Source organism: Podarcis liolepis (assembly GCF_965112155.1).
Source record: "Podarcis liolepis genome assembly, chromosome: 1".
Lineage (NCBI taxonomy): Eukaryota > Metazoa > Chordata > Lepidosauria > Squamata > Lacertidae > Podarcis > Podarcis liolepis.
In genome coordinates, this window is record NC_139554.1 from 67,866,477 (window position 1) to 67,889,298 (window position 22,822).

At 41.5% G+C, this 22,822-nt stretch overlaps 1 protein-coding gene and 1 long non-coding RNA gene across 3 annotated transcripts in view; both read left to right on the forward strand.

Annotated features, from left to right (window-relative positions):
• Positions 1–22,822, forward strand: part of GALNT18 (polypeptide N-acetylgalactosaminyltransferase 18) — a 336,801-nt gene that overhangs the window by 87,055 nt on the left and 226,924 nt on the right. The window lies entirely within an intron of this gene.
• On the forward strand, positions 4,001–21,849 carry LOC310695219. The gene is made up of 2 exons (XR_014519986.1): positions 4,001–4,930; positions 14,202–21,849. It is a non-coding gene; the product is annotated as an uncharacterized lncRNA (long non-coding RNA).

The following is a 22,822-nucleotide window of genomic DNA, read 5'->3' on the forward strand; positions in this document are numbered from 1 at the left end:
TGTGTGGGGAACCACTTTTAACGAACTGCAGGGTTGCAGTTATTGGAGTGAACTACCTAGCAGTTCGAAAGCACGTCAAAGTGCAAGTAGATAAATAGGTACTGCTCTGGCGGGGAAGGTAAACGGCGTTTCTGTGCGCTGCTCTAGTTCGCCAGAAGCGGCTTAGTCATGCTGGCCACATGACCCGGAAGCTGTACGCTGGCTCCCTTGGCCAATAAAGTGAGATGAGTGCCGCAACCCCAGAGTTGGTCACGACTGGAGGGGTCCCTTTACCTTTACTGGGGTGAATCAGTGGCAAGAGAAATGGTTATGTGCTTTCCTCCCACCTTTCTAAGGGACCACCCTGCCCATTTCCTGAGAGCAATTGCTTAGAGTTTCATATATACCAGAGGCAGAGGCAGAGGAAGGTCAGGTGGTACCTGGTGCAAAAAAATTCTTGACACCCCCCTCACACGCATTGATTTGATTTTTTTTTGCCTGCAAAAATGGTTTTACGGTATTTCATATTTTCTTACAAAGGAATGTGGATTCTGAGCCTCTGCTAACAAGTAGGCGACTATGGACAGATACTTAAATCTACAGGATGGATTGTGTTTTGGCTTGTGTTATTTTATGTATATTTATTGTTTATTTAATAAAATTTATTTTTAAAAACCTGCATAGTGGTTTACCAAAACAAAACAAAACAAAACCCACAGCAGTAAAATCAAGAAAAATTAACAATCCTACCTTAAAACATGCAAAAGCTAAAATATTAAGATTAAAATTACTTCAACTTCCTAAGCATCTAGGTATGCTTGCCTAAAGAAGAATGCTTTTAGCAGGTGCCTGAAAAGAGTCTAGCAAAGACATGTGCTTTGTTGAAATTTCAGCCTTCATGAAATAGGAAAATGGCCAAGTAAACAGCTATTTTCGTGGAGGAGGGTCAAGATATTAGCTGATATGCATGAAATTTCATATGTAGCTATATAATCCCTAGTGTAGTAAGATAAGACCATTGGAGCAGGCATTTTCAAAAAAAAAGTTTTTTTATGAACTGCCCTAGTAGGGCAGTAATTGTTCCTTGATGGCTCCTGGAGCGGGTGCTCCCCCCTTTCCTATGCCCCTGACCAGAGGTTCACTTAGCCTGAATTAGAAACCGGGCTTTTAGAGTTGCAGCTTCAGCTCCCTGGAATCTGCTGCCAGCCGAAATCAGACTGGTATCCAGAAGGCTACCACTGAACACATTTTTGTTTAGGAAGGCATTCCCTGTGGTACAACCATTCATTTATGGAAGATTACTTTTATATATGATGAAATGCTTTTTGTTTCTGTTTTCAGGATTTGCATGGATGGTTTTATTGTGTTTGTTGAATTGAAGCAATCTACAGTATACATTAACAGTAACACCCCCAACACACACCCAGTTTTGACATTAGCATCTAATTTTGCCAAGATAGATATCTACCTTCAATTATCATTCTAACAATAATCAAGTAACTGTGTAGAGGTTATAGTTACTAAATAGAACCAAGACATTTTGTTTGCCTTTGCATTAGTTAAATCTGAAGGGCAGCAGCTGGACCGGTTACACATACACATGCTCCCCCCCCCCTTTGGTGTGATATCCAAGTAGTAAATGGCATTCAGATCCACAGTGAGGACCGATTCATGGGTTAACTAAAATATAACTGTTTTTTCCAAACAGATAATCACACAGATGCTCTAAATAGGCACATGGTAACAATGAATATTGGATGATAGCCAAGAAAATAGGTTTGGGAGGCTGGGAGAAAACTAATGGGTACTGGGAGGGCTTATAAATTTTATTTCTGCCGTTTTCCCTCAAGTCAAATTACCTTTCCCCCTTGATAGTTTACAGTATATATCATTTGTAAACTCATACTTATCCAAACCTGTATTTTACAATTCTGGACATTACACTAAGCACCAAAAAAGTAAGATAGCCAGATCAAACCTCAAAAGCTTACTTTCCTACTATACTGTATAATGGAAGGAGAAAAAGCTGATTGTGGATAATGCTCAGAAAGCAGACGAATCTGGGTATATAATTCTAAATTTGTACAATGGATGGGGTTTACCACAGTGCCCTGTAAAAATGGTCGGGTTTTGTATTCTTTTTCCAATTACAGTGGTACCTCGGGTTACAGACGCTTCAGGTTACAGATGCCACTAACCCAGAAATAGTACCTCAGGTTAAGAATTTTGCTTCAGGATGAGAACAGAAATCGTGCAGTGGCAGGGGGTGGCCCCATTAGCTAAAGTTGGTACCTCAGGTTAAGAACGGACCTCCAGAATGAATTAAGTTCTTAACCCGAGATACCACTGTACCCTGTTGCCTTCGTTTCTACTTCGTTTCCTATCCCCATGTATTTTCTTCTGTCAATGCATTTTGCCATCCTCCTTTTAAAAAAAAAAAAATTCAAATTTTCTGGCAACACAAAAGTTGGATATAGAATACAGTGGTACCTCGGGTTCAGAACTTAATTCGTTCTGGAGGTCCGTTCTTAACCTGAAGCACCATTTTAGCTAATGGGGTCTCCCACTGCCACTGCACGATTTCTGTTCTCATCCTGAAGCAAAGTTCTTAACCCAAGGTACTATTTCTGGGTTAGCGGAGTCTGTAACCTGAAGTGTCTGTAACCCGAGGTACCACTGTACATTCTTTTTAATAAACCATTTAAACAAAACTGGTAGTAATTTTCAGAGTTTTGAGACGAGCAAAGTCAAAACATGGTTGATGTGACTCCCTTTCTCTTCCATTTTGGGTGGGATTGGGGTTTTGTTTTTGTTTTGCTTTTGGAAGTAACTTGCTCCAGTGAATCTTTCTGGTTGGCTGATAATTTAGCAAGCTCAGGAAATTTTGCAAAATCCAGGTGTCTGGGCTTTAGCAAAAAAAATAAAAGAAAAAGCATCTGTTCTCCTCAAATGGAAGAATGGCAAATTACAAATTGCAAATCACTCTTAATAAATGTTTGGAAGTAGGATATTTAATATAGAATCCTACAAGCTTGTCAAAAATGTGACAACTTGCTTGGAATGCACTTGTTTTGCTAGTGTAGTAGGCATAATGCTGCCAAAATGTTGGGTCTGATTGGTTACTGACTCATTTGTTCAAGCTCTCACCGTAATCTTCACATAATTGCTCTTCTCAGTTATAGCTCTTTGCCTGGATCATGCTCATTTTAGATAAAAAAACGCCCCCACTGTTTCATTGGAAGGATGTCTGCCTTGGTTGTTGCCTATACATTAATGTTGGGCAGAAGTTCGCACTACAAAGTATTTACTGTTGGCTTGCAATTAACATTAGTATCATGCTTAGGGGTTGGCTCTCTATTATATTTTCTTTCATATTCCATATTTTGGATGCACTCACTTTTAAAATACATGTGGAAGCATTAAAAGTGAGGCTGATCTGGTGTAAAATATTGTGGTTCATATGTATCACTGTTGCTTCACTACTGCCTTCAAATTTATCACGTTTTTGTCAAAAAAGCTGTTGCATTCCTAGGCTGACAGCTAGCTGCTTAAAAAAAGAGCTCTCCGTCAAGTTCAATCTCAACACCGTCTGCTCAAACTGGTGGTCCTGCTGCTCTTGTAAAAATGGAAAGCCTGCTGCCTTTGCATCATCTATTCATCTGTTGTTCGGGGCAATCCATTGAATAACTGAATGGTACCAAAACTCCCTAAAGGCTTTCAAAGTTACTTTCCTACTTGGCAAAATTGTTTCTCCTATAAATTAGAATACACCAGGAATCGGAATAGGAAAGTCTTTGTGATTCACTTTAATTTGTACGCTTCTAGATGTTTAGGTGTAGTTAGGTTATGAACACTGGCATTTTGTGCCTGTAGCATCTGTGGAGCACTATTGTTGAGGTTCAGGACTGTTACAGTGATATTTGTGAGCCTTAGATGGCTTTTGCAGGTCAAGATGTCAATATAGGAAGATCAGTAACGCCCATTGGTAGGAGGGAAGGCAGACCTATGCTTCCTCCTTGATCACTTCTTTGTAATATGTAAAGTAGCCTATAGGAAAGAGAGAGAGAGAGTGTGTGTGTGTGCCAGGCCTGCAGAAAGATAATGTACAACAGTGCAGCAGAGATTACATCTAATTTTACCATTCAGTCAAGGTGGATTTATGCTATTGGCATCCTTTTATTTTCACTTCCTAATAACTTCTATTAGAGGATGAAAGCAGAGAGCGAAGAAGACAGAACAGGAATTTTAATCTGTGCAATTGACTGTATTGTTTAAAGAATCCTCTGACTTTTCAACTCTTTTGAAACGAGTATTAGAATACTTAATACCTAGTGTTAAAATACTGCAGAAGAAAGATTTGGTTGTCTGAATGAAGATTGATAACAGTCCTACTGCTAAGAGGGTGAGGAGTAATTTCCTTGTTGGATAAATTGGGGTGTTCATTTTTTAAAAACAAAAAACAAAAAACAAAGCAAAAACCCAGTTACTTAAGCTCTCCTGCGTACTTCTCTGCTCTTCCACAGCTACCTGAACCCTGACTCAGACGGATATGTGTTCAGTCTCCATGGCAGCTCAGTTCTGACAGTCTTTGAAGCAGAGAGTGATACTAAATATAGCCTGTAGCTCCTCCGGGCCAGACTTTGAATTGCTGCCAATGTGTGGTGGAATGCCATTGTTTTGAGGAAGTAGACTACAGTCCATGAACGCTTATGCCATAATACAGTGGTACCTCAGGTTACGTACTTAATTCGTTCTGGAGGTCCGTACTTAACCTGAAACTGTTCTTAACCTGAAGCACCACTTTAGCTAATGGGGCCTCCTGCTGCTGCCGCGCCACTGGAGCACAATTTCTGTTCTCATCCAGAAGCAAAGTTCTTAACCTGAAGCAATATTTCTGGGTTAGCGGAGTCTGTAACCTGAAGCGTATGTAACCCGAGGTACCATTGTAAATGTGTTTGATTTTAATGTTCCACAAGACTGTCTGCCACAACCACTACTTCACTGGAAATAGTTCTTTGTGTCATTGGACCCAGTTCCCATGAACAGCTCATACCCAGTGCATTCTGCACCTAGCTATCTGCCACTTGTGACCAAGGATGGCACCTGACGTCTTCACCATCGGGAGGTGCATGTCTGGGGGTCCTTGGATCTTGCCTCTATTCACACACAAACAATACGTCCTTTAGAATTCTATCTGTGATATTTTATCTGCAGAACAAATTTCAAGAGCCAAAAAGTTATATTGAAAAATATGACTTTTGAGCCATCTGGCCCCAAAATGGCGACCAGACATTCCATTTTGGCACCTGTAACCTTGGTTTAAGGAGGCATTTGGCAACTATCTTATATATCTGCTTATACCATATGTGGCTGCAGAACCCTGTGTGTTCTGGATTTTGTGTCCCTTGGATAGCATGGTTTTTGTATAGATGGTGCCAGAATGAATGCTAGATAGGGGAACATTCAATAAGCTGTATGCAAGAGATCAGGGCTCTTTCATTCCCCTCCCCCATTTCTTTAAGTCTCCAATCATGGTTAGAAAAAAAAATCTACTCAAAAGGGCTGTTTTCTCAGCTTGTGCTTTTTTTCCAGCCACATTCTCAGTAAAGGTTGTAGAGCTATTCTAGACTGCTTTGCCAAGTCAAAAATTGGACGTAGATGCACACTGCTATACTGGTATTTCAATTACAGTGATGTAAGTGTCTAAAATTCACTGCTGCCTAAAATATATCCAAGATATAAAAAGTCATCTGAGTACCCGTGCCAGGATTATTTGCAAATATGTTGCACTTCTCACATTTAAAAGAGTTTTTGCAACTATAGCTATGATGTGAATCAAAGTGCCCTGCACTGAAATTTGAATCCAAATGCTGGAGGAGAGATTTCTATGCAGCTCTGTCCGATAGAGACGCCTATCAGCAGCTACAGGTAAGTATGTATATTGGTAGGAAGTGTGCCTATAAATATATATCCTTAGTTCCCCAGGGCTTGGGTGTCAGATGATTATATCTTAACCTTTTATTTTAAATTTGCTGAAGGCACAACACTGTTCTCACATCCAGTTATAATATCTGAAGTTTCTTGGTTAGGACTTGGCAGAAGATCAGGCAGCAGAGATTGCAGGAAATTGTTTCATATTACATGCCTCTCAGTCAATGGAATGATCCTTACACCTGCTACTTAAGGTTTGAGACAAGTATGAGGGTTACAGAAATCAGTTACTCCATCCCACACTCTTCCATTTGTGGTGGCACCCCATATATGGACTGGCCTGCTCAGAGAGGTTCCTTGCATACCACACACTTGTCTTCCAAGGCAAGCAGGGATCACTGTCACAAATATGTTTAGTAGAATAGAATTTAGATAGAAAGATATGTGCAGATTTTTGGCTCTTGGTGTTCAGTTCAAGAAACTGGGTAGAATTGTTGGCTGACACTGTCAGGTTAAGATGTTCATTTCCCTCCAGCTTACACCGTTGTAGCAGATTAGGTAGTTTTTGATTTACAGTATTATGTTTTCAGATTTCATTTTGGTTTGATTTTTCTTTTGTTTTAATACTGCATGGATATTTGATTTTTATGCACTCTGCTCTGGTGTCAATTTTTTTGAATGAAAGCTTGGTTTTAGGTAAAGGTAAAGGGACCCTTTACCTTTGCTCCGTGTCCGAGAAGCGGACACGGAGCAATGGATCCAAACTACAAGAAAGAAGATTCTACCTAAACATTAGGAAGAACTTCCTGACAGTAAGAGCTGTTCGACAGTGGAATTTGCTGCCAAGGAGTGTGGTGGAGTCTCCTTTGGAGGTCTTTAAGCAGAGGCTTGACAACCATATGTCAAGAGTGCTCTGATGGTGTTTCCTGCTTGGCAGGGGGTTGGACTCGATGGCCCTTGTGGTCTATTCCAACTCTATGATTCTATGACCCCTGACCATTAGGTCCAGTCGTGACCAACTCTGGGGTTGCGGCGCTCATCTCGCTTTATTGGCTGAGGGAGCCAGCATACAGATTCCGGGTCATGTGGCCAGCATGACTAAGCCGCTTCTGGCGAACCAGAGCAGCGCACGGAAACACCGTTTAGACACCTTCAAAATAAGTAAAGCTTTTCAATTTTAGAGCAACGTTACAGAACAAGGAAGAAGACCGTTTGTGAAATAAAAGGTATATCTGGATTTATAACTCTGCTTTAATTTAATATTCCCTGTAAATCATTTTCTTACATTATAAGAAGAAATCTTATTTTTAATATAGTCATTTAGTTACATTGGCTTTAATGTGGCAGAGGTATGTCTTAATTAACCTCCTTTGTCAAAATTGGAACTGTGTTAGCAGGTGTGAGTGATTTTTCTTCTTAGGTTAGCATAGGCTGTCTTTCTAAACTAACTGGTGGCCTTAAAATATTTGTGTTTCACCCTTTCAGAAGTAAGACAGGTCAGCATTTGTTGGTCCTTGTACTTGGGATAATTTGCAGTAAAAATGTGGATGTCAGAAGTTGGAAGTTTGCAAGGACCTCAAATCCCAAAGAACTACTGCTTTTTAAGCTCTTCTATGCAATGTAAAGTGCCAGAACAGGCTTGTAATGTTGTAGTAAAGAGCATCATGCGAGCTACAGGAGCAGTTTCATGCTGGCAAATGTGTTGTTCAGTTTGGTTGTGGCTTTTTCATAATTTGCATTAGTAACATTGATTGCTGGGTTTGCCCTTTTATGTTTTGGGATTTGTGTTGAGAGCATCACAGGGAGCTTGATTCAAAACAGACCCTAACAATTAGTTTAGAAATTATTGGATCCTTTCTGTACTGAAGAATGTCAGCCATCACTAATACACTTTGCTGTGTATGTGTATATTAAACCAATTTAGGCTGGAAACAAAAATGATGTCTCTAAAAATTAGCAATGTTATTAGACTAAAACATTCTTACTGAAACTGCTTCAGGAGCAAAGAACAACATATAGTTGAAGTTATTTGGAAATAATAGATTAATGGATAATATCTTGTAGTTTCTCTTCCCTTATGGATCAACTCAAGCTGTCTGCATTTTCTGTATGTGGTCACTGTGCTGTTGATCACAAACTGAACTGGTGGCTTGATCTGATGGTTTGACAGTCCTGTCTTGCTTCAGAGGGGTAGGATTCCAGACTTCCATATACCTGTAGATTCCAGATTTCCCTCCTTCAGGAAAACCTTTTCTTGTTGGATCTTTATACATCTGCCACAACCCCCTTGCATATTGCTGAGGTTTCTGGATCAGAAATTGCACGGTGGCAGCGGTAGGCCCCATTAGCTAAAGTGGTACCTCAGGTTAAGAACGGTTTCCGGTTAAAAACAGACCTCTGGAATGAATTAAGTTTGTAACCAGAGGTACCACTGTATAGAGAAAGATCAGCAATGCTGGAGAAATGGTTCTCTTCCTCCTCTTCAGTGAAGCTTGGCTGTCACTATGGATTTTTTTGATGGCTAGCTCCTGATAATGTTTTCAGTGTGCTCCAGCCCTGCCTTGGACCAAGACAGAAAACCACTGGACTAGACATCCTTCCAGCCCAGTGGTCCCATGAATGGTGCCTAATAATCGAGGACTTCTGGCATCTTATAACCAATACAGAACACTATTTAATAAGTGGTTTAATTCACTTTAGACAAAGCCCTTATTTCATGCAGTCTTTCTTAAGTGTGACAAGGAGACACACAATACATTCTTTCCTGTCTCAGCAGTCACACCAAAAGGAAACACTCGTTCCCTCTGCTCCCAGCATGGCAGCACAAGTTGGGAAGAACCATCTGCTTTACAGCTCTGCAGTTAAGCTCTTAATGCAAAAGATGTGAGAAATAATTTTGAAAGCTTTAGCAGGGCTGGTGCCAAAGGTTTGCATGGTGAGTAGAAGAGTAGCCTAATAGGAAACTGATGAGAGCTTCCTGGACCTTACTTCCCCACGTTACCTTTGCACCCTCCTTGTTCATCCTCATTTTGTTTTTGCCCAGAAATCAGTGGTGGAGGTGGTGGCAGTGCCTCTTGGTGAATAGGAGGCACTGCTGGTTTCCTTCCACCTGTTGGCGGCAGGGGCGTCACTTTGTGGTTTGCCTCAAGTGTCAAAATGTCTTAGGTGGGCCCTGTCTGTTGCATAGTAATTCAAGTGTAGGGAAATTACATGATGCACATACATGTGTAAATCAGGCCTGTGGTGTGATGCAGGAAGGTGGCCTAATTTAAGTTTGTTTCCTTGATGCAACCATTTTGAATGATTATAGGTCTTCATACTGTCTGGAGGCTCAGCTCTGCCGCAGGATCAAGCTCTAAAACTTAAATATTAATGTTACAAAATTAAAAAATAATGACATACAAAAGAAGAGATTACTGAGCACAGATAATTCATTACGCGCCGTATTTTCACAGCCACAGTATTCATAGGCTTTGTGTCCTCACTTTATCTTAGAGTGTCTGACCAAAGCAGCATCTGAACTTGTGGCGATCTAGGAATGCAGGGATTACCATTTACATTGGGGGGGGGGGAAGGGTGGTAGCCAGCAAGTTTAAGCACATTTCTGGACAACTTTGACATGTGAAGTAAGTTTTCAATAAATTGTGAAAGAAATAAAGTTCTAAAACACCGTGGAGTCTGAATGTGTGTGATGGGGAAACCGACTGCTTTTCTTGTAACAGAATTCCATTTATCCTAGCATTACTTGGTTTTGTGCATGACAGTCTAGATATAGATATATTTCTGTGCTGTGCAGTTTTCTGCCTTTTAATGAGGCTTTGAGGAGATCAAGGTCAGACTTTTAAAGATTTGTTCCACAAAAATCCATAGTTCTTTCCTTTTGGGTGTTTTGCTTCACCCTGCCATTGGCTTAAAAAATATATATCTTGAAAGTTGAAGAAGAATGGTTTGGGCACTTTTGCATGCTCACATCATGTTATCAGCAAATGTGCCACATTTTCCTTCCTTTTGAAATATTCTCTTTTATCAATCAGCTGGGGCATAGTCGAGAGAATGAGAAGACATAATGTGAAAGATTTCAGAACTCTATCCACAATGCTGTTCAAATTCATCACGTGAACGACACTGGAATTATTTTGGTCCTATTTATCAGGCACATAAAACAAAGCATATAGTAACTCATTTTGTCAAGATGTATCTATTCTCCCAACACACAAAGGCCCATTAATGTATAAACATTTCAGTGAAATAGCTGTTAAGAAGCCTGCTTATGAAGAGCTAATATTTTTTCCCATTTCTCCTTGTATCTGTTTATTTGCTTATGCGGCAAGAAAACTTGAAAGAGAAATGATGCATAAGAGCTTTTATTTGTGTTGCAGCACAAAAACAAAGCTTTGTCACGTGGTTAAAGAAAGCTTGTCATTTTTCCATTCTAAATTAGAAGCAGAACACAGTTAATGGGGGAAGAATCAGTATGCTCATACTGGGATCAGTCTGATGATTTTTTTTTATAAGCTTGACATGACAATTCACTTTTTAATTTAACTTTTTCTCCCCCCCCCCCCCAAGAGCACTGGCTCTATCCTTTTTATTTGAGAGACATTCTATATCACATTCCTTTACTAGGTTAACTAAGTGCAGGTATATGCTTGTTTTCAACTGGTGAGTTCATTTGTAGCTTAGAAACTGATGTTGTTCCAGGTGCATGCTTAACTGAGGCAGCCAATTAGATTTAAACCCATTTCTACCTTTGTCAGGCCTTGATAAATAAACAGGTGGGGTTGCAGGTGTTCTCAAGTGACAGGCAGAGTGAGAATAATTGCAGTGTGGGGAACCAGAGAGGGTAAGAAAAGGTCAGTTACTACTTCAGTTTTCGGTGGGGAAACAACATTTTTAAGGAGCAACACACAGAGAATTTTGAGAGCTCCTCCTGATTAACTTTCCTCCGCAAGAATCTGAGGGCAGTTGCACATGTAACAGAATAGCAAGTTCGTTTAGCACCTCAACCACATATCCCAGTTCAGATGGAATGGAGGGATGGAGCTGGGTGTTTGTGAGCTATCCTATCCAGCTTCATTCAGCTTCTGCCTTGCATGCCAGACTGCACTATCATGCTACATGCTTTGACTAAGGGGAATATTGGCTGAACTTGCTCATTGGTGAAAGGGTAGTTAACTGACAGTTGCTCCCTTCCCAGACTAAAATTAACTTGCTACTCCTGAACTTTTTTCACACTCAGGAGTTAGGGTGAACTGAGAGGCAGTGGCAAATTTAAGTCACAGGCTGGCCTTGCCTTCAAGGCATAGCTGTCAACTTACAAATTTGAAAATAAGGGAAAATAAGGGACCAGCAGCCTTGAAAATAAGGGACCAGCAGCCAAAATAAGGGACCTGCAGCCTCACCTGTTCCAGGCACTCCAGTCTTCCTGTCCTCCTGCAGTCTGGTCAAACTCATGCTTGTAGCTTCGAGAACACTGTCCAACCAACTTTGTAACCAGAGCTTCAACTGAATAGAATCTGAATCACATGCACCACAAGGCCTATTCAGCCTCAACTTAAGATGGCTCCCCGGCCCGGCTTTGCACTGCAAAGTTTGCAGCAGCACGTGCAACAAAATGGCGTCCAGCATTCAAAAAACCCCTCAGCTTGCATTAACTAGCCACACACAAGGCATGCAAGCTCCACCCTCCAGTCGTTCTTAGACTTCTTATTGGGTGAGCAACACAGCCAAGCAACACAGTTGGAGCCTCCCTCCTCCCTGGCCGGCAGGGAGGGAGGGAGAGGAGCTACTTCCTTGGAAATTTGAGGGACATCATTTAAGGGACATTTAAGGGACATCCATCAATAAGGGACAGCAGCGGGACATGGCGCTGAAATAAGGGACACTTGACAGCTATGCTTCAAGGCAGGTTGGGTACCCCCACTTGCATTTCCACACCTAAAAAACAAAAATGAAACCTTGGCCCAACAGTTACTGGCAGTAGCCTCAGAGCTAAGTGAGGAGGCATTCTCTTTGAAAGGTTTTATTTCGGAGAATCTGACTTAAAATTACACAATATTTTTGCCACTCTGCTTATTGGCCTGCTGCTTGCATTTGTCATTGCGTAGATGTTTTTTTCTTGGAATTGGAATATAAATAGTACTTTTGTTTGTTTGTTTTAAGTCAAGAATGTCAACCTTATGAAAGCCATATTTGTTCCTACTCAAAATGGGGAGTTATGAAAAGGCACATTTTGACAGATCCTGCTCTGAGAATATAAAAATGCATTAACATAATGGCTCAGTGCTTTAGTTATATTTCTGCTAATCCCCTGACTTGCTAGTAATTAATTATAGTCCTCATAATGAGCTCTGGAGTCAGGACACCAAGACTTATATAAGCCTCTCTTAAGTGTTAGATTTATGATGTACTGTTCACAGTTGTAGTAATTCAACTGGCTCAGGACAGGGCTATGATGCATAAGGTGGTATCACCCCAAGTAAACAAATAGGATAGTTCCATACAGATTGGGAATTATTAATTTGTATGCTTTCAGTCTGTAGAAGTAGAGCAAATGATTCTTTTACCACTTGGGGATACTGAGCAATAAACCATTATGAGCACACAAAAAAGCAATTTATATGAACACTATACTTCTAGCCTTCCCTTCAAGCCCCTGGCTCTGTCGGGTATTGGAATATTAAATTGGCTTCATTCATTTAGTGAAGATTTCATTGAGCTCTCTTGGAACTAAAGTGGAGCATCCCCAGTCTGCCCTTGCAAGCTTCCTGCTTTTCTCTGCAGAACATGGCAAATGTGTGAATGAGAATGGAACAAATTGCCTTATTTTCACATGAAACAAATTGGCTCAGCATATGGTCAGAAACAAATTGTGCTGTGGTTATGGTGCATTCCTGCATTGTAAACCTTACTGCATCAGCAGCATCCTGATTCACATTGAATAGGGTGAGGTATTTTCTCTGATAAAACACACACACTTGACATGCACACTTCTGCTTGTCCTGCCGCTTTCCAGTTTCTTTGTAGATTGACGTTTGTTCTGATTCAGCGTTAAGCAGCGAGTTTTTTGCAGGCAAAGCAGCAGGACAAATGAAAAAACCACTTGGTGGACCTGTGTGGTGTAGTGGTTAAGAGCGGTAGTCTCGTAATCTGGGTAACCGGGTTCGCGTCTCCGCTCCTCCACATGGAGCTGCTGGGTGACCTTGGGCCAGTCACACTTCTTTGAAGTCTCTCAGCCCCACTCACCTCACAGAGTGTTTGTTGTGGGGGAGGAAGGGAAAGGAGAATGTTAGCCGCTTTGAGACTCCTTAAAGGGAGTGAAAGGCGGGATATCAAATCCAAACTCTTCTTCTTCTTCTTCTGTGCCTAAATAATACGGGGCAAGCTGAAAACCTCTCAAACCTGTGCTTTCAAGGCATGGGACAAGTGGAAGTGTGTGACATAGAACACTGCATTTCAGGAATCTTGTAAAATGTAGAGGCTGCTTCAACAATGTTTGTACCTGTGAAGGTGATTTGAGAATCTCAGTCTGTTTTTTGTGCTTTAATGGCTGCTATTCCTTTGCTCAGCACAAAAGCTGCACTGAACTGAATGTGTGAACACGGGGGTTTCTCTGACAAATAGGCTCGACTTAGCCAGGCCCATGGAGCTTCCTGTTCCTAACCAGGTGTGCCACAAACCCCTGCTTCCTGGTTCAGTTGTAACAGCTACACAAATGATCTGGCGAATGATCTAGCAAATCCTGCCTGCCTAACCAGTGGCTCTTCCCAGGATTCTGAAAGAACTATCTCAATCTGGGGCTTGCTATAGTAGCGATTTGCCCCTCAATTTTTTTTGGGGGGGGGCTTGCTGAGGAATTCTTTTTAGCAGGTTCTAATTAACCTACAGCTTCAGAGTGATTCCTGCTTCAGGTGAATGCAGGATTTCTTCTTTTTATTCTATCACAGAAAGGCAAGCTGGAGGCCTGCTCCAGATCTCTCCCCGGTAAATTGCCAGACCATATTTGAGTATGGTAATAACATGCCTGTTAAGCACTAAGTCTGAGCACTAACTTCCAATGCACTTAAAATATACATGCCATGGGTTTAGCTTTTCTGCTGTGCAGGCACAAGATGCTAACCTAAGATGGCTCAACTATGAAAGAAACTAAAAGTTTAATGTGCTAGCTCGTCAAAGGAACTTTTCTGGATCACAGGATTTCATTCTAAATTAAATACTTCTAGTACACATTATGAACTATGTAATACGAGCGGATTAAAGTTAAACTAGAAGAACCAGATGCACAAATATAGGATGGGGGACACCTGGCTTACTAGCAGTACATGTGAAAAGGATCTAGGGGTCTTGGTGGACCACAAGCTTAACATGACTCAATAGTATGATGCAGCAGCAAAAAAAGCTAATGCTACTCTAGGCTGCATCAACAGAAGTATAGTGTCCAGATCAAGGGAAGTAATAGGACCACTCTGTTCTGCCTTGGTCAGACCACACTTGGAATACTGTGTCCAATTCTGGGCACCACAATTTTAAGAAGGATGTTGAAAAGCTGGAACATGTGCAGAGAAGGGCAACCAGGATGATCAAGGATCTGGAAACTAAGCCTTATGAGGAGTACTTGAAGGAGCTGGGTATGTTTAGCCTGGAAAAAGAGGAGACTAAGAGGAGATTTGATAGACATCTTCAAATAACTTAAGGGCTGTCACATGGAGGAGGGAGCATGCTTCTTTTTTCCTGCTCTGGAGGGTAGGACTCAAACCAATGGCTTCAAGTTGCAAGAAAGGAGATTACAACTAAACATTTGGAAAAAACTTTGACAGAAAGAGCTGTTCACAAGTGGAACAGAGTCCCATGAGAGGTGATGGACTCTCCTTCCTTGGAGGTTTTTAAGCAGAGGTTGGGTGGCTAAGAGCTGAGGTTCCTGCATTACAGGGGGTTGGACTAAATGACCCTTAGGATCCTTTCCAACTCCCATCAGCCCCAGCCAGCATAGCCAACATCAAGGGATTATGGGTATTGTGGTCCAGCAAGGTTTGGAGAGGCACAAGGCCAGGGAAGGTTGCAAATTGTTAGGTGTGATTAAGCCTGGTATCTTTGCTGCCTGAGGTGAGAAGGGAAATAGCTCAGGAGTGTGGCAGATGTGCTGCTCTTAGGCACTTTTTTTCTGAAAAGTGACTTATGGAGCTGCTGTAGGAGAAGTGAATGAGGAGGAGGCCAAAGTCAGATCCCCACTTTCCATCAACTCTCAATATACGAGTTTTGAGTGAAAACTAAGAGTGTTGAGGTTCTGAGATGAGACTTTCAAATTGATTGTCTGGCACCACTAAAATACCGCATACTCCTTTCTCTGTAGGCAAACTGCCAGCCAATTGAGGGGTTTCAAGGAGCTCTACCTCAGGGGAATTCATAAACTGCCATTAAACTCTATGAAATATTTTTTGCAGCAAGCTATAAACCAGAGTACCTTCTTGCACAATGGACTCTGCTGTGCTTTTATATTGAATCTTGCACCTTAGCTAGACACTGACCAATGCCTTAAGCTTGCCTGGAGGGGAGAGGGGGCAGCAGATTAATGCCTCTCCCTTATCACTTTTCACCTTTTCCTCTACTCATCTTTCATCACTTCCTAGCTGCCACTGAACCAAGATAGCTGTAGTTGATGAACCCTTGAGGCTCTCCTGACAGAAGAATCCCAACCACCTTAAAATTATAAGCCTTGGGTTTCCCACACATGTAAAAAATGGATAAAAGCAGAAGCAAGGATAAATCCTGTTGGAAGTGGCTCCGTGGTTGCCCTTACATTTTCTTTTATTGGATATTGGGTTGCAACTTTCTCACTCTGCTCCTGGATGCAAAGCATATTGTAATATAGAAATATGAAGTGCCTGTCATTTCCATACACTCAACTTAATTAAACTACTTGCATTCATTCCCGGGCAGGAGTGAGCCTTTCAATGTGACAGGCGGCAGCAAGGGAGGGGAGGCAGAAATTACTCCTAGCTGAGTGATCCCAGCAAATAAGTTACCCTCTCAGAGGAAATCAAGCCAGGCCTGGCCTGGCAGTAGTGGTAGTATATGTTATATTGATTATTGCTAAAGCAAGGCGAGTAAATAGGATAATTGCACTCTGATTTCACTGGGGATGGAGCATATTTGTTTTGAAAATATCACACCTGTCCTTCTTAACAGCAGGAGTGCTATCCTTTTGACAGCTAAGAATAAATCTGTACAAAAAAAATGAAGACTGCCTTTGCAGTTGTCTTTGTGAGAAAATGAAAGCAGAAGAACAAAAATGAGCCCATCTTCAATATTTACAGAATGCTAATCGGAGTAGATCTATGCATAGTGTAGTAGCTAGGCTTAATATCTAAACTGCATATTTTTATTCACTGCTTCTAAAAGTTCTTTGTAATGGAAATCTTGAAGCTGCTTTCCATTGAATCTAATTTCCTTTTGTTTTGCCTCTCACCCATTTCCCACATGCCTCCTCTACATGGTCAACTTTTGGACAATTGATCCCTTCTGATAAACTGGTGTCGGCATTAAGGAAAATGCTGCATGCGTAGATGGACCTCTTTCAGATGTTTGCATGCATGTCCACATGTAAGCATACATTTTATGCTAGTTCATTCATAAATGATATCACAGAGCTAGAAAAAGTGCCTAAAAGGTTAACCAATATAGTAAGAGGGGACTGGAACAAACCTGCTATGAGGAAAGCTTACAACATTTGGGGCTTTTCGTTTAGAAAAAAACAGCAGTATCCAATGTTAGACCTACTGTAGTTTATGGACATGACCAACTTAGGTTCATTATTTTAGGGAGTCTACTCTGAGTAGAACTTAGTTGGAAACACTCCAAGGTAGGTAAGGTGGGGATGTGATAGAAGTATATAGTTATTTATGGTGTGAGTGTAGACAAAGGTTTTTGGTTTTGTTTGTTTGTTTGCCCTTTCTCAAGATCATCCAATAAAGCTGAATGGTGGGGGATTCCGGCTGAATTTGTGCTATGTTATTCACTATAAGAGATGTGGTGATGGCCACCAACTTAGGGCTTATCCACACTTCCTTTTGTCCCACTGCTTTCACTTGGGGAAAACTGCTCTTTAGCACTCAGTCAGAGCAAATGGGAATTTGGGTTTTCTCTGGATTGATGTTTGCTCCGGTTTAGCACTAAAAGGTGGGTTTTCTCTGGGAAAGTAATGGGGCAAGAGGAAAAGTGCTCGGATCCATGCTGAGAAAATGGGTCAAGCAGAAAGCTGCTCAGTCCGGTGCTTTCTAGGCACAAGAAAGCGGAAGTGTGGACAAGCCCTTAGACTGAAAACCCAGTTGAATTCATTAGGACTTAACTCTGGAGGTGGTTTCGGATGGCACTGTTAGATGGCTTTGAAAGGAAATCAGACAAAATCATGGAAGACCATGGCTGTGTGATACTTCCATGGCCAGAAACAACATACTTGGGGAGGGGAGCAACAATGAAGAAAAGCTAAAGTCCGTAAGTTCTTCCTGAGCGGCTTCCCATAAACATCCTCAGAGCTCATTCTTTTCTATTCTCATTCTCTTGCACAAGGAATTTTAACTGGTTGTTACGGAGCGACCATTTAAAACACGGTGACGTGTGAGAGAATTGCTTAAAGCTATCAGAGTTTCTAGCAAATTCTCTTTAAGTTTTCTGTGCCACACATTTTAAAGAACAGACCAAAACCCAGAACAGACCTCAGGGCTTATGCTTGATCAACTACTCTTTCTAGTTCTCAAAAAGAACAAAAATAAAACTCAAGAACAAAAAGGCCCCAATGGCCATTTCTTGTGCAAGAAAAAAAACGTGTCAGTTTTTGAGATGTGAAATGGCAGGGGTGGGGAGTCCAAGGGAGCTTTTTGTTTGTTTTGAAATGTGCACTTTGTTAAAGTGGTTGTCAAAAGGGTGAATCGGGTGAAATAACTTATGCTGAAGTGCAGATCAATAAGAAATTACTGAGACAGTAAATTTAAATGGGAAAGGAAGACAGTCAAAATGCAGAGTGCCTGTAAGGAAGGAAGGGAGTTATGTAACTTCTGTTTGCTGGACACTAACAGCTGGATTTTCTGGGGCTTCTCTGAGCCATAAGCATTTTTTTCTGTTCTCCAACTGTGGAACTACCAGTTTCCTCCTCCAGCACTCATGCCCAATTCTTTTGAATTCTGACTTTGCAAGGGTGCTTGGACTAATCTACTCTCAGGAATAAATAACTTCTTGTAATTCACTGCCCTTTTCTTTTCAGTTGCTTTGGAGGAAATTGTGTGGTACAGTTTGCTGGCTGCAGCACAGTTGTTCGTGAACAATGGAGCGGTGTCTTGAGTAATCCTGCCCAGGAAATTTGGGTTTGCCAGCAAAGCTGTGAAAACTTGGTCAGAATACACAATGTGCTTTATGGTATCTTAAACATTCTTATATGGAGTCTATATGGATTTCACTTCCCCACAAACTCAGATGGTCTCCTATCCAGATAGTTTGTAGGGCCAAACCTGTGTCAGAGATAGAATTGTACCAGTAGGGCCTGAAAACAAAACATTGAGTGTATAGGGCTGTTCTTAAGAAATCCAGCCCATCTCTTTTTAGGATGCTCCATCCTTTCCACTCCCCTGGTTTTCTATTCACTCTGCACAAAAGAGAGCCAGCATTCTATGGCTGGTGAGGACCAAGAGACTTGCAGTGGATCTCTCCTACCCTCTTTACAACCCCACTCTCATATACCCAGATGGATGCTGTGCTTGCCAGAACATGCTTATTCTCCTCTCTCCCTTATGTCAGCAGAGGCTGCTGCTGTTTCTCTTCTTCACCATCACCTGCTCCCTCAGCCTCTCCTTTTCCTTCCTCCTCCTTTTCTGGACACAGTCAAAGTGGTGCTATGGAGGACAAACAAGAACAGCACAGCTGTTACCTTGACAACGGTGTCCTTGCCCACCCACCCTCTCCTTCTGCCCCAATGGGTTGGCTGGCTGGTGAGTGAGTGCTGCTACTTCCACAATCCCATGACCCTGGGGTGGGCAGGAGAAGGGAACAAACACCGGCAACTGTTTTTACTCCTCCATATGATGCTGCATTGGGCTGAAGAGTAGCAGCACAGAAGGGGCTGGCAAGGTAGTGATGATGAAAAGGAGGAACAGCTGTTGTCATTGGGTGGCAGTTTGTGTTGTGTGCACTCAGGTAAACTATACCTGATATGTCTGATAATGCAGATGCAGTTTCTGCGTGATGAGTTTGCCTTTCAGGAGGTTTTGGACATGGAGGGCTTCATTTCAAAGCTGTGATCGCCCCCCTCCCAATATGAATTGAGAGGTATTGTCACATGGAGGAATGTATCATGTGCATCCCTCAAGATCTGTCTGAAGTAGCTCAAAGGTAAGATGTTAAAGTTGGGGAGCAACTAAAAATTGAAGCATGTTATAGACTGGCAGATAGTGCAGTCCAGCCACTAAAGCAGAAATGGCTTGCAACACAAGCAGGGATTTTGTAAACGTATAAGAATCCTGGCTGCTAATCTAAGTGCGTAGTTGTAAGATAAGGGCAACTGAGTTTTCGCCTTTAAAAAAATCCACCAGAGACCTAATCGAGAGCTCACATTTGAGAAGCTGCAGTGATTGACTAGCAGTGTTTCTTGTTACATCCCAGTAAGCTGTGCTGCCAGCAGGCAATCAGTGTGCTACAGTTCTGTTTCTAAGTGTTGTTCTTATCTGGACCACTTTGCAGGGCCGTTAGATGTAAAATGTAGGGGTGGATGGAGGATATTGGCATCCCCTCAGGGGGTGGGACTTCCACTTGCTGATCCTTCAGTAGTTTTAAGTTGTTGTTTTTCTTCCATCCTAGGCTTAGAGATTTAGTTGTACCATAGTATGGGTATTGCTGCCTGTCAGCTTGACCTTTAAAGAGGAAAATATATTGTAGCTGTGTAGCATATCTGAGCTTAGTGCCCAGGGCACCACCTAGATGCATGCTTTTCTGCTTAACCAGATCGTTCCTCACTAGAGAGGTTGATAGAAGCAGTTGCTTTATTTGCTGCCAATGAGAGAACGAGCGACCCAAATGTTCTCTTGTAGTGCACTTTGAAAGGCACCACAGAGACAGGATGCTTCCTCTGTAGCATGGATAACAAGCAAAATTAGTCAAAATAAAAATAATTCAACCCTAATGAGTTAAGTGCAGAGCCCAAGAAAAGAAGAATCTTACCATCCTAGTTCTCTGGGCAACTAAACATTTGTCTGATGCCATTAAGATACAGTATTTTACCTATGCTCATACAGAGTTAAGGGACGCGGGTGGCGCTGTGGGTTAAACCACAGAGTCTAGGACTTGCTGATCAGAAGGTTGGTGGTTCGAATCCCTGTGACAGGGTGAGCTCCTGTTGCTCGGTCCTTCTCCTGCCAACCTAGCAGTTCGAAAGCACATCAAAGTGCAAGTAGATAAATAGGTACCACTCTAGCAGGAAGGTAAACAGCGTTTCCGTGCACTGCTCTGGTTCGCCAGAAGCGGCTTAGTCATGCTGGCCACATGACCCGGAAGCTGTACGCCGGCTCCCTTGGCCAATAAAGCGAGATGAGCGCCTTAACCCCAGAGTCAGTCACAACTGAACCTAATGGTTAGGGGTCCCTTTACCTTTACCTTTACATACAGAGTTGGCTCCTAAATATTTGGTGCTGGCTTGTACAAGCTTGTGCAGAAACAAACACACCACACTCCTCTGAATCTGAGCTTGATTTCAGCCTATGCCTATGGCAGAATGCCAGAAAGCTATTTTTGCCATCCCTGGATATATTTGAGTTCCAACGGATGCGTTTAAACCCACATTGACAACTGCTGCTGATTACACACTTAAGGGTTATGTAACTTGCATTAAGACAGGATCTTTTGCAGACCACCCAATAGCTTTCATCATAAGAACCACAGCCATGATAAACAAAGGTCCTTTATCATATGTTTTGTTTTGGGTGTCCATCTATCACATTTTAGACTTTCATTTATGTATGTCCAGGAAAGATGGACCACTTCCTTGCCCCTGGGCATCGTTGTTCCAAGGCACCATTACAGTTGTGGGATCTGTACAATAGGTGTGGGACCTGTGGCCCCCTAGATGTTGCTGCAGCTATTGCTTCCATTATCTCTAACCATTGGCCATGCTGGCTGAGACTGATAGGAGTTGGAGCCCAGCAACCTGGGCCACAGGTTTACCCACTTTGGAAAATGACATTGTAAGTCACAGAATGCCATCCTTTATTTTACACAGTGGAGCAAGGAGTGTTAATGTGTTTTTTATGTTTATGAATTTAATTTCAGCATTAAAACCAGCTGCCATCTTTGGATAATTATTTGAGATAATTAAATAAAATGAAGCAGCAAAGTTTTCCTCAAGGATCCATAAAATTTCCCCCTTCCTTTTGAACTCCAGTCCCTCTGTGGTACTTGTAGACATGTTTTGGTCTCCTTCTTGCAATCCCATGACTACCTCTGTTGATTTTTCATGCTGGATATTAATTATTTGGCTGTATCTGCTCCTCTGTGCAGCAGTATATTAAAACACTATATCTATATCTCTGGTGAATACTCAAGGCTTCACAATATGGAAAAATGCAAGAAGTTTTGAAACCAATAAATCTGTGCTGCACAGGGTTATGAGTGTGTGAAATCTCATTTTAATTTCAAGTTTGTGCTGAAAGTTTAACATCCATTCCCCCCTTTAAATATTAATGTGTTGTTTGTGAAACGTGAGAATGAGAGGAAGAAAGGGCTGTGTGCTTAGTCTTGTATTTTTCAAAATTAGCAAAATCACCACTATGTACAAAAGTATATATCTATTTTTTAAAAAATCAGTATACAGTACAACCATTGTACTTCTTATTTTAAGATTTTCATTCTGCAGTCTTCTAGCTCTTGTGAGGGCATCTCATAGGCTATTGCAAAAAAGAAAAAGTCAGATTTCCATCTCTTGCTTCCACTGGGAAAACACACCTACCAGCACCAGAGGCTCCCCAGTGTGCTCCCAAACCCATGATAAATATCTCAGGAGCTGGGGTACATCTATTCCTTGTATTTCCCTCCTCTTGAAACAATAGTGTTTTGTTTTTTAGAATATTGCAAAAAGGAAGAAGACAGAAACGTGCAGAAGCTGGTTTTTAACCAAGGTGGAAGCCAGTGCAGAGATGCATTTTTGTCCCAAGATTGAAGCAAGAAGCAACTAAATATGGTTTTGCCATTTACTATTTAGGAACAATGCCAGATAATACAGAACAATCGGGAAAAGAGAGAGGGAAGCAGAGGGAAAATATATTTATAAAAGATGCAAAATATTTTCCAGAGTTGGGTTTTCCAATCAGAGCTTGGTGTAGTACTTGTGCATCTGCCAAGAACAATTGGAACAGTGCTAGCTCTTACATGTCCTCGTATTCTGTGTAATAAAACTGCTTCTCTGTGTCTGTTCAGATGAAATTTATTTTGGCTGACAAAAAGGGCACTATAAACAAGAAAAGGGCATTTACCCCTTTGTGTTGCTAATAATGTAGTGTAGCAGATTTGACACTGGTCATTGTTTTCTGATTCAGAAAAAAATATAATGATGGAAGCAGGCACTTTTTAAAAAAGGTATCCAACAGAAGATGTAAAGCCAATTCCAAAAACTAATAAAATATCCTGAGGCATGTGTACATGTGTCAGAAGCTCCATAACAAGCCTGTGCGACTAATAAGTCTCCACACTTATTTCCCAAATAAAACATGTTAATAGAAGAACTCAGTCATCAAGTGAAATGACTTGGAAGTCGGTTCAGGACAGGAAAAAATGAAACTGCTCCTTTGCACAATCCATAATTAATGTATGGAGTTCATTGCCGCAAGATTGAGAATGACTTTTTCTAAAGCAGGATTATGTAGATTCATAAGCTTGTATC